Source organism: Aulonocara sp. 'chitande type north' Nkhata Bay, linkage group LG6, assembly GCF_057382095.1.
Source record: "Aulonocara sp. 'chitande type north' Nkhata Bay isolate Kocher_YH1m ecotype deep benthic linkage group LG6, A_spYH_male_GT1.1, whole genome shotgun sequence".
Lineage (NCBI taxonomy): Eukaryota > Metazoa > Chordata > Actinopteri > Cichliformes > Cichlidae > Aulonocara > Aulonocara sp. 'chitande type north' Nkhata Bay.
Window position 1 is genome coordinate 16,661,060 of NC_141349.1, and position 13,091 is coordinate 16,674,150.

Below are 13,091 nucleotides of genomic sequence, written 5' to 3' on the forward strand. Positions count from 1 at the left end.
AGACAACAGACCGAGGAGAAAGTTAAGAGACGGAGTCGAAGAGTGGGAGTGACAGGGAAAGAGAGTTGCCTGTTTGGGTGAAGCAGTGATCAGATACGGTTATTTTCAGACTCTGGCATGCTTGTCTTTGAGACTGGAAAGTAACCCCCCGGTGTGGATGGGTGGGGGATAAGTGACAGGCCTGAGTATCTCTATTTTGCCACACACATGTTTGCATGCATGCCACGCAGTATAAGCGCACGCATGCCCATGAAGACAAACTACTTCTAAGCACACGTTCACACAATTCATACATTCCAAAGGAGTCGCAGAGTGATTCTACTGTATGCTACATCGGGTAGATACACCTTTCAGATGTTAGGCTCGCCTGAGGTGTGAGAAGGGTGTAAGAGAACCTCAATGTACTCATCTCCTCCTAACAGGTTTTATGTCACAGTGGCCAGAGTTGTCAGTTTGTGGCTATGTAAAGTGGCAGCATCCACACAGAAACTGACAGGAGTCTTAAATCCTTCTCACATGAGATTTTCTTTCTTTCCTTTTTTGTTGTGGTCAGCTTGACTTTGTGTCAAGAATGCTCCCTCGGAGATGTGAATATCCAGCCACATAGACATGACATGCAATTGCACTTTTTCTTTTCCCTTTTTAAATCCATGTAAATACATCTTGTACTGTCAACGTCATACCAGGCTCTAAATATACAAATTATATGACCACTCACCTGTACCATTAATAATCTTTCCCGCGCTGTAATCCATATGGGACTGTATATTTGGAAAATGACCACACACATGCACACAGACGCCGAATATACACAGGAGAGAGGTCAGCCAGAAGCACCTCTAGACCCCAGACTCCCTGCTATTCCTAGAATGATGATGTAACTACTGCTATTAGCATGTCATATTTAGAGCCTGGATACCTAAAACCAGCCAGGCAGCTACTGTGTAACATGCTATTTGGACAACATCCAACGCATCCACTTAAAACAAGTTTTTAACAATAAACAGAAGAGGCGCAAGAATCCGCAACTTACAAATTAAAGTGCGGTAAAGGCTCGGGCAGAGCCGAGGTGCCACTACAAAAGAAATTAATTAGCTTCCATAAACCAAATCCTGAGATATGACAAAAACAGATGAGATTCATACTACAAACCTTCCACCAAACAGTGGGCGGATCTCTTTAGTTTGCTGTCATTTTAAATGTATTTATCTTACTCTACAGTAGCTGACCAGCAACTATTTTAGTATAAGGCCATAAATTAGAAAAAAAAAAAAGCTTCATAGGCTCTGCCAAACCTGTTGCCAACTTTTAAATCAAACATGGACATAGCTAAGTCTTGATCAACACTCTCTGTGCCTGCTGTCATCATGCAGATGATGAAGTGGTAATGTAAAAATCCTGTCTACATGGGCACGAATGGATCCAGTGACGAGTAGCGCTCCTCCAACTATGTCTCCCAAACACCTAGGCTTCAGACTTTAGGGTTCCTGAAAGCCCCACAGCAGCGATCAGTGTGTCAACAAACATAATCAAACAGCAGTTGCCCCCCCAGAAACATCTCATCATGTGGGAAGGATCACTGAGGTATGGTGAAAAGCTGACAACTGACAGGTGCTAATGATGCAACCTTGAGGCCAAAATCAGGGCAGTACCAGGGGACCAATAAAGTTCTATCATAAGTGCTATCAACTATAGACTTAATCTTGTAACCTGGCATGACAAACACAAGCAGCAGGATCTGCATCACACATCAAAGCAAACAGATTTTTGACCACATTCCTTACTTGAGATCATATTTTGGCTCTTCTAGGTGTGTCCTACTTAGTGCTGCATGTGGAAGAATGATTTATAAGACAATTTAAAGTAAACGGACAGAGCAGCAGCTTAGTAATGATCTTATTAAAGTACCAAAGCAAACTATTTTTATAGTGACTGACACAAACTCACACTCAAACGCACCGACACTTTGACCTATGAGCCACTCTGGACTACAGTAGCCGTGTCGACATGCTCTCACCCGTACAGTTTCAACACCTAATTCATTATCAGCTTCTCCAAGGCCCTGCCATTCCCAGTTAAGTAAGTGGTAGGATATAAAAAGCAGAAGAGCTGCGCATGTAGTAAGTGTCACTTACTGGAAAACACTTAAATCTGAAGATCAAAAAAGGAAAAGCATATTCACAAAGCAGCGTGCTCTTTAATAGAGATATAATAGTTTAATAATATTTGTTTTTCTACAAACTTTTTTTAACATGTATTACATAACTGGTGTTGTGAACTCCTTCAGTATAACTCATACATTCAGATCTGGCCATTTTTGAGTGGCCAAGTACTGTACTGGTTGGCCCTCTCAAAGACGATTCTAGATTTGAACCAGCTGGTCTGATGGGGGCATTTGCGTGATGAGTTTGCACATTCTCCCTGTCCCCGTTTGGGGTTTTGTTCAGGTTGCTCCAGCTTCCTCTCACAATTCAAAGACACAAATACTAGGTTGGTAGATAATTCTAAAATTGTCATATGTATGAGCGTGCATGTTTGCCTCATGTGGTAGCCCTGTCTATGACGGTATAGTGACTTGCTGAGGGTGTGCCCTGCATTTTGCCCTTTGTCAGTGGGGTTAGGCCTCAGCCCCTAATGATATAGGGATACACGGGGCTTAATCTGATGTATGACAAGCTGGATGTGACCACAGCAAGTAACTGTGGTGTTGCACGGGCTTTTGGTCCACTTTTCTAGATTTACCATAATTTGAAAGCACCTGGCAGGACTTGAATAACATGAAGTGTAACAGAGGTATAGCAGGCCCACTCAGTGTACTCAGAGGCTTAGTGTTTCTGCTGTTTAACAAAGCTGGCTGTGTATTACTTTCTGTGTTTAGCCTTTATATTTAGAAACCTGTGGTTGTTCTTACAACCACTGAAATAGATTAAAAGGCCTCATGACTGAAATAGGATTGATGTGCAAGGATTAAATTAGGGAAAGATCTTGGCTGGAAATACAGATGAAGATATACTTGTCAACTTGCAGTGTAAGTTTTTAGACTTTTAATTTTCCAGATACAGTATAATTTGAACATCCCTAGCGGTGTATAGATGCAGAGGTTTTTCACAAAGCCAGAAAAATGTGTTCAAGTCCATTTTATAAGATCAGATATTGCCATTTTTACACATTTGATTATTACACATCACATACATATGCACAAGTTTGCCACTAAGCAAACCATATTGGGTGGGATTAAGGTCCCTGTATGGTCATCCGCAGGTGCAACAGAGGCTGGCTGACCTGCGTCTGTGTGCTGTCGCTGTGTACTGTCTCCAGGGGGCAGTGTAAAAAATATGTGGAACAACCGGTAATGTGGGCTCTTGTTTGCACTCATGTTAGTCATTTTGGTTTGGCCACTGTCAAGTCATGATCTACTAGAACGTCTCTACAATGGAGTAGGACTAATAAAGAATCAGAACTGTCCATCACAGCCATTGTTTGTGTTTCCTATCCATGCTTCTTTCATCTCTGTTGTTTTTTGCTTTTCTTTGTCTTTGTGGTAACTCAACTACATTGCACACCACAATCAGCATTTGGCCTCGACAGCAGCTTTTTGGGGCCGTCTCTGTTGCACAGCCAGATAACTAAGCAAAAATGATTCCAATGCAGGACCGTATCAAGTCTTTTTTTGTGCTACAATGTGTTGCTTATTTGTCAGAATAAAGTATCTCTGGTTCAGTAACAAAGAATTACTGATTACTGTGCAAAAAAGAGGATTTCTTTAGATAAAAGTGGCTCAGCAGATGAGATTTAAAAAAAAAAAAGTCATCAGCATGACACTTTATGATGCACGCTACAGGACATTGTTAATGGGCTCTGGGAGCAGGCACACACCACTTCTCAAACACTACTTGAGCCATGACATCAGACTCTGGAGAAGGGCACAGTGAGGGGGAGATAAAGGAGGAAGCAGAGCAGAGGATACAATGAGAAAAGAGAGGGCACCAAAACAAAGAATAGACATGGGAAAATTAAAAATGAGTGTGAGAGAATGATAGAGTGAAATAAAGGCCACTGTGATAGTAACCCCCAGAGGTGTGGACTCGAGTCACATGACTTGGACTCGAGTCAGACTCGAGTCATTAATTTTATGACTTTAGACTTGACTTGAAAAAATGTTCTAAGACTTGTGACTTGACTTGGACTTTTACACCAATGACTTGGGACTTGAATTGGACTTGAACCGGTTTACTTGAAAAGACTTGATATTTTACCCCAAATATAAAATTTAACATGCATATTATATAGAGATTGAAAATGTGACGTCATTCACGGGTAGAACCGCAAAGGATTCTGGGAACTCGTGGCAAGCGGTACTAGCGCACGCAGGCTTTCAATTAAAATCAGTTATACAGCGATAAAAAGAAACACAAAAATGTCAAGAAGCCGTTGTATTATTAACTGCAATAGCTGGTCGCATGACAGCCACGGGAAGCCGACGGGTAAAGAGATCGGTTGTTATCGGATTACGTCGTTGAAGAGAAATTGTTCGAGCCATGTTTCCGAAGTAACAAAGATGCGACTGGATTGCAGCCATTCAAAGACCAATTATAACGTCCCAGAACACTCCAGCTCACAGGTTAGTCTGCTCCAAGCATTTCCACAAAGGTCAGTCTGCTGTTGTAGTTAATGCGTCATTTTTCTTAACATAATTGGTGATATAGGTTACAAGCAAGTCTGGCGCTGAACAGAAATTGTCGCGCTATGCTCCTTTATTTATTGTGCATAAATAGTGAATTGTCCTGACAGAATATTGTGTTTCGCTTCTGTTATTATGGTACATTGACAAAAACATATACTTTTATTCACAGGATAAAACAGGTTTTTTGTATCACTAATTGTCCAGTACGATTACAGCATACAATATTATTGTCACTGCTACATTTCTGTGATGCTACCAGAAATTATTTCCACTGCTAATTAATTACCGTTGAGCTCAAAGGTCCTATTAATAAACGGTTAACGAATGTGTATTTATGACGACGATTTGTGAGACTGGTAAACTTATGATACGTACGATGGTCTTTACTTTCTACACGGTGCATTTCAAGGTCCTGTACCCATCCGTCGGTAAACTGTACCTGGGCTTGTTGCAGTGACCGGAAGTTACTAAACTTCATGAGTGTATGCACTCACTCCAAGAAGCGTATAATTATAAATATGCATATAAATATGCTACGATGAGATAGCTGACTTCATCTAACTAGCAAATGTTTTCCAGGCTACGTTGGTGATGCAGTTTTTTTTTTAATTATATTTTTTTTAAAATATCATTTATTTATGTATGATATTTTTGTCATGCGATTTTAAAGCCGGTCCTACAAGCGCATCCAAGAATAACATGCAGCTTATCTCAGAACTGTCGGTGAAAATTATTCTTGGAGCTAGGTTTAATTGAGCTGCATTTTAAAGAGGTGCAATTTCACAATTTGTGTATATTTTCTAAGTTCACTATTTTGTCATGTGTTGAGAAAAACACAGATTTAAAAATTACATGGTCTAATATTTACATTTAGCATATAACTGCAACATGCTTTTTTTCGTTTTTTTTTTAAAGACTCGAAAGGACTTGAAATTCAAAATTTCAGACTTGTGACTTTACTTGGACTTTTACACCAGTGACTTGAGACTCGACTCTGACTTGCCTGACATTACTTGAGACTTGACTTGAGACTTGAGGATAAAGACTTGAGACTTACTTGAGACTTGCAAAACAATGACTTGGTCCCACCTCTGGTAACCCCCTCTGCTACATTCTGTACTTTCAGAAGAAAATGTATCACATTCACCCATTCCCTGACAACCTGCCTTGATCCTCTTTCTTTCTCTCTCCCTCTCGGACACACATGCACCACACAGCTTCTCTCCCAGTAACTCTAAACTAGCAGGTGCAACTGAGTTAGCAACAGAGACACTTAGTTTTGGGCTCTCTGGCCATTAATCAAATCAAAAATGCTATGATTGCTCATTATGAGTGTATATTTAAGTCCCTGTTATTGGTCCTCTGCGAAACAGTCAGTAGCCAACTGTTGCTCGTCACACTGCATCCTGCCCGCTGCTTCCTCATCAGAGACAGAAGTGTGTAGTCACAGAAATACAAGAAAGACAACATCAGAAACACCGGCCAGTATGGCCTAAGGCACACACACACACACACACACACACACAGCAAAAGACACTCACAAGGCAGGTAGAAAGGTAGGCCTCACTGGGAGTGGTATGTGGTTCCCGGAGTGATAGTGTTACAGTCTGTGCATCCTGGACACATCCCCATTTTCCCTGCTCATCCAGCATTCATATGCATCTTACGGATACTACCCGTTGCCCCTCATTACATCATCCGTTTAACCAAGTTAGAAGACTGGACAGAAAAAGCTGTGTTATCCGTTTTATTTTTGTTTGCTTGTTTTGAACTGGGACAGCAATGGCTTTGAGGAAGTCAGACAGCAAGGCAGCAGATGAGTTTTCCTATCTGCATAGAGACTGACTGATAAAGCTTTAATGGCAGATGAATGTGAACTCAGGAAGCAGGAATAAGGAAAAACTGCAACTCAGTGATGACTGTAGGGTGGCCCTGCGCAGAAGCATTGCTCTACATATTACACACAAGATGAAATGAAAGAATTGCAGGGTAACAGTGTTACTATTATCATCATAAAACCAAACTCAATAAGTTATATGTTCTTCGTCCAGTTAGAAAATAAATATCTGCTATACGCTTATATCCTTTTTTCTTACACATACGGGAAACTGTATTGACCAATGCACAAGTGCAAGCTAACAATAGAGATTATCCTAAGCGTTTAAGATCTAGGTTAAACGTGGATATTTCAGTTCATGTTTACAACTATCAGGAGGCTGCATGTTCTTCCCACACTGCTCTCATAATGTCGGTCCTTACGGTTTTAGAAATATTCTTTGTAAAGCTTAAAAGCTTGTGGTTTCGTCATTTATCATCCTCCCAGTCCCAACCGCATCTTCCTCTAATGCACTGGAGACACCAGTCCACCGGAATGCACTTTAAATGGAAACCGAGTCGACCCGACCGCATCCCGGATAAGCTAATTCATTTTCTCGAGTTTCGTCAATTACAACTGCAGGGTCATAACTGCTTGTAAGGCAGTTAAAACAACCCAAATAGCCTTGTTTACCAGCTCTAACACCACGAAATTAAGCCGAGGGTCAGATCTAGTGCTGCTGCTGCTGGTGGTGCAGCTGCTAAAAGCGACGCGGAGGGAGAGATAAATATATAGCCCCCCTGTGTTTTTTAAACAACAAACTGGTAGTGTGTACTTACCTTAACACAGCTGCCACCTCACCGGACAAATTCCCGAAACATGTCTAATAACATGTCTTTTCCATATAAAACGAGTGAAGTCCTCGGACAGGCGCAGAAGTGACACACACCGTGAAGCTACGGCGGCTTCGGGAGCTACTGTGTGATGAAACCGTACACCTGTTTTCAACGCGCATGGATGTTGTGCCAACCTTGACTGAAGGCTACTCCCTCTCTCCCGGGGGGTCACTGGGCCTCGGACAGCAATGCGGTGAAAATAACCTGTCCCCTCTCCTTAAGACACTCCAAGGAGAAGGCGGCACAATTAAGTTACCGCCTGCCTTTCTTTCTCGACTACATGCGCGAGCCGCGCCGCAGTCCCGACCCTAGCGACTCTGGAGAAGAGAAGCGGCGTCAGTCCAGAAATGGACCGGCTCTGCCTCCGTTTCCGTTTTTCGTTATTAGTGAATGATGTCTTGGCTTCGTTCGCAAAATGGCCTCTGTTATTTTCATTCAGCAACAGTCTACCGCGAGCTTCTCATTGGGTCTGCGTGTAGCCATGGCAACGCCCGCGGTTCAATCAGTGTTTGCAGAGGACACACACAGCACACGGGAGGCCTGTGTACGGCTCACCAACAGGAAAGTGTCACTTTGCCTTCTATCTGCAGCAGAAACACACAATAGACTGACCTCAGATATGAGGCGGGGTGCTGACGGTTTGTTTTAATGGTTAGACCATGACACAGGCTAAGGCTCGAAGCCTAAATAAGAAATGATTCATAGATGTTTGCTAGGAATAACTTTGAAGCTGTGTTAAGATTTATATCTATGCTGTCCTGGTAGCATTTTGTCCATCACCATGCTTGTAGGTTTAAATGAGTTCTTTTAGCTACCATGTCCCTACCGTGAGCTGTAGGTATTTGCTTCTAGATACATTTGTTTCTACTTTTTATTATTATTATTTGGCAGCGAAATCTTTTAATTATCAGGAAATACTCTGCTGTGATAGTGTGGGTTTATTTGAGTGCTGACCATAAACTGTATATAAAAGATGCACATGTCCACTATGACATCACCTGGTCATAAGTTTGACATTTTGGCATGCACCATCTAGGTTTTTTGATGATCATATTTGGATATTAGTTTTGAGCTCTGTGTCATCAGCTAATGCTAGCTACCTGTTTTGCGGTTTGGAAAAGGCCTTGGAGGGGACTGGCGTCGGCTCTTGGGATGGGCAGATACACATGCACTTGTGAGAAGTGAATAAATTGAAAAAGAGAGGGAGGGTGAGGAACAAAAATGAGAACAAACTCGTAGCTTGTAGTGCAGGGGCGTCATATATAGATATATAGACAGAGAAGCAGAAGGGGAGTGTACGAGGTGTGGTCCTGCATTTGAAATTTAGATAAATTATCTAAGGTGAGATCTAGCAGAAAGCCAGCAGCTACAGATGCTCAAAGTGGCTACACTCTTCATGCATGACTTTAGGCCATAAAACAATTAAAACAGGTCAGTTTTAATTGTTTTATACGCTCACTGGCTAATGACTTGTCAGTCACATAATATAATCCTCCTCTCTGACACCAGACTTTACAAAACGGACTTAAGGTTTTTTTCATTATGCCCCAAAACATGCAACACAAGTCAGTTTTTACAGAGGTAAAGGGAGAGTGCTGTTATCTCATAGATTTCTGTAGGATCTGAAGCCTTTTATGCAACTACAGGTGTCACCCCCTGGTGGCTGTTAGAAAAGAATGCCTATTTAGGGCACTGCTGCATTGGCTTCACTTTGGAAGCTAAGTGCATTTCCCCCAGCCCCATCCGAACACACCCAGCTATTAAATAATATATAAACTTGATCTACTATAGGCCTTTATAGCCAACAGAAGATATTCTTTATGCACATTTAATAATTTGTCTTTAATGTGTCCAATAATATCTATCTATCTATCTATCTATCTATCTATCTATCTATCTATCTATCTATCTATCTATCTATCTATCTATCTAATTTAATACCTCTTTGTTGTGGCTGGTCTATTTATCTATTTAGGTCTCAGTGTAACAGAGACATAGACTGCAGATGTGTTGTAACTCTAAAGTGAAAGTAAGCAGCTTTTGCTCATAAATTCTTAAAAACCTTTTGAGGGCCATTAGACATGGTCTAGCGAGTTGATACAGAATCACACACAAAGCCAAAAATTTGAGTTGTTCTAATTTTCTAGTAATATGGAAATTATTGAAAACATTATATGCAGGGTTTTCATCTTTAGATGCCAAATTTATGTTTAAACTATGTCTGAATTTGATTTTCAAGTGAGTTTCTTTACTATACTGCACATTTCTGATACATTTTCACTGTTTAATGCTTCAGTAAGAGTGATTATTATTTGTGTCATCTTATAACTTCAATCACATTAACAGCATTTCATCAGCAGCGTTAAAGCTGAGGTGTTATGTTGCCGTTAGCACATCCATAAAGAGCCCTTTCTTCTGTCAGCTTGAAAGCTGTACGAATTTAGAGCATTATTGATGGCTGACCTTTGTGAGGTGTCAGCAAGACCACATCTGTTAGTGTGTATGTGTGCATATGTGTTTCTGTGAGCGTGCGTGTATGCAGGCATCTGCTCGGTCTTTTATCACCAGCACTCATGTGCTGTAAAAGCAGCCCTTACTGTCTGTTACTGTGGTCAAGAGGGTTCCTTTTTATAGGTGATATGTTATCCGCTGGCATACTATCAGGCATGCATTCTTACAGGGCCAGGGAAGACGATGATGATACATTGTGTCTGGTATGCAGAGATCCACAGGAGGTACAGGTATAGACATACCGAGGGAAGAGGCTATGGACTTTAAAGATTCAAGTAATAGAAATGAAATAACTAGGCTAGAATGCCCACCTGGTGGTAGGTTTCAGCGAGTTTCAGCGAGTCTGTGTAAATTGTAGCCTCAGTTTCCTGTTCTTAGCTGACATGTGTTGGTGCTTTTAGGTTCAATGGGCTGTGTGCCCTGAGATGCTGTTCTGCATACCTTGGCAGTAACAAGTTGTTATTTTGACACAGTGTAGCCATTCTCATCTGAACCTCTGGGATCAACAAAAGCATTTTTTTTCCAGCTCGGTGGATTTCTTTTTGCTCTTTCTCAGACCACTATCTATAAACCATAGAGATGGTTGTGTGAGAAAATCCCAGCAGATCAGCAGTTTCCGACGTAAGCCAGTAGCTTAACCAACCTCGCCACATTTAAAGTCACTTAAATCACCTTTCTTTAAAGCTTTGAGCTTCAACAGAACATGTTGACATGCTTAAATGGACTGAATTACTGCAATATGATTGGCTTTTTTGATATTTGGAGATGAACAGATGTACTCAAACAAAGTGGTCAATGAATATAATTGCAAGAATCCTTACCAGTCTCCACTGACGTTCAAGAATCATCCTCAGTGCGGGTGGCTCTCATAGTGCATCGTTCATTTAGTAAAGTCTTAAATGCATTCCAAATACTGACATTAAATACAAGACACACTGAAGCTGGCCACAGCCAGGAGACAACACGCTGCACGTCACACAGAGTATCCCTGTACCTAACCTTTAAACAACTGCAACTGTTTCATTTTCTCATGATTACAGCTACATCATACTGTAGAACTCATTCTAAATAAAATACATAAAAGTTCCCACAAGACACCCTCATAATCTACTGATGTTTTTATATAAATAAATGTATATAAATAAATATATAGCCCTAACATACAGTGTATACTAAAAGCACCCTCGCAGTCTCTCTCAGAATAGCCCACGGGACAAAGGACAGCAGGGTGGCACACTGATCTTGTGAGAAAATGACTCTTTTATCTGAACAGTGGCACTCTGTCACATCTTTCAGTCATTGCTATCCAAAGAGATCCACATTTGGAACAGCTGATACTGAGGTCCACTCGTCTGGCCAGTGTTAAAGAAGTGGTACAGAATGAGTGCATGGCGTATGAGTACAGGAGGACATTGTCTGGGAATGACATCATGCTACTTTCACTTCTATTCCTGACTTACTTTGATGTCTAAGAGCTGAGCAGGTGAAATGCCAAAGCAGATCTGTAAGAGGGCGATGATGTTGAAGTCTACGTCCTCTCTCTGTTTAGCAGAGTCATTAGAGACAGCTCAAGTATTAAAGTAAATCTTTGACCCCCTAACTTCCATTTGCTCTTATTTATTTTACCCAGCGTGACTGCAGTTAGTCAGATAACTATCTTAATCAAGCTAGCTGTGTTTTAGCTGTGTTTTACTTGGTCAAGAGTCAGTTTCCACCTTACACAGATAGAATAAAAAGGGGAAAAAAAATCTTTCCGCCTCCCATCAATCATCCAGTTGATGGTATAATTTACCGTGAACCCAGCACTTTGGCTTCTGCCCTGCTCCTGTGCTGTAATCAGTCAGAAAGAGTGAGCATTGCCCAGTGTGAAAGCCAGTGTCACTCATGACTCTTCAGTTTGAATAAAGTATTGCTCTTCCAGTGCTTTGACAGATGTTAAGGAAACTCTGATGCAGCAGAAAAAAAATGGTGCATGAGAGAAGTTCAGGAATACCAGAGAATTGAAATATAATAGCAATATAAAGGACTGTGAAGAGCTCAGAGGACGAGAGGGGAACCAGAGGTTGATGCCATAATAACAAAATTATACTTGATAGCATGTTGCTGCATGCAGAAATGTAATTGAATTAAATTATTTTGCAGACATGTGAAATGTTGAGCATAACCAACGCACACTATCATGTTTATTATATTTTGAATTAATTAAACAGATTACGCATTTCAGCCTTTTTCCTCGGCCATAAATTCTCACCTAGGCTCACTCGGAGGCAGATTCTCAGACTCTTATTGCCATTTGGATGATAAAATCAATCATGGCTCACTTTTTGTAGCATACTGCTACAAAACCGCTGCCGACTCGGTTTTTGATATTTTGCAATTACCAGTAATCCAATAGTGCTGAAGATGTTTGGCACAGTCAGACTGGAGGCAGAGGGAAAAGAGGCAGGACTAAATTAATTTTCTGCAAGATTTCCCATGCACGTGTTTTCAGTATTGTAATAGATCTCCCAAATGAATTTGCTGACTCAGTGGCTTTAATAATCTATCTGTAGCTGTTTGGAAATGCTCCCGGCAGTGTCTTTGGTCTGCTTGCGGTGCTTGTGAAGTCTTCAAAAAGTCCACTAATCAATATGTCCTATAACAACAACGGATAAAATGACTATGTGTATTGTGTAAATTGCCAAAGCTACAGATTGTTAGACCTGACTCTGCAGTACTATTGAGCTTTTTAGGCTAATTTCACTAATTGTTTTGATGGTACTGTCCCCAGGTTCCACTCTCATAAACTCATCTTACAGGGAACTGTTTTCATTCAAATAAATGAATAGAATAAAACAATACTGGACTTAACTTAAAACACAGAAGCCAAAGCAATCTCTATTTCTGAAGAAGCTGAGGTCTTTTAATATTTGTTGGATGATGCTCAGCATGCTTTGAGTCTGTGGTGTCCACGGGCAGCAGACTGAGGGTAGGGGGCATCAACAAACTGCTGCTGGCCCAGTAGGATCGTGGCTGTAGAGCTTGACTCTCTGATGTCAGTGTCAGAAAGGAGGATGCTGTCCAAGTTAAGCACAGTTTTGGATGCTTTACACCCTTTCCGTGGCATGTTGAACAGTCACAGCAGCATTTGCAGGAAAAGACTCCTTCCACCACAATGCAAAACAGAATGCCACAGGAAGTCGTT

General features: G+C 41.1%; 1 protein-coding gene across 15 annotated transcripts in view; it reads right to left on the reverse strand.

Moving 5' to 3' along the window:
- sorbs2a (sorbin and SH3 domain containing 2a) overlaps positions 1-13,091 on the reverse strand; it is a 64,210-nt gene that overhangs the window by 44,575 nt on the left and 6,544 nt on the right. For 4 of the 15 annotated variants that reach the window (XM_086295273.1, XM_086295280.1, XM_086295276.1 and 1 more), the window contains exon 1: positions 7,340-7,915. The exons of 2 other annotated variants lie outside the window; for them this stretch is intronic. The gene's annotated coding sequence lies outside the window, so the exon portion shown is untranslated. Of the gene's footprint in view, positions 1-718; positions 859-7,339; positions 7,936-13,091 lie in introns of those variants that run through there. 9 more of the 15 variants (XM_086295277.1, XM_086295279.1, XM_086295282.1 and 6 more) reach the window with 6 other exon arrangements.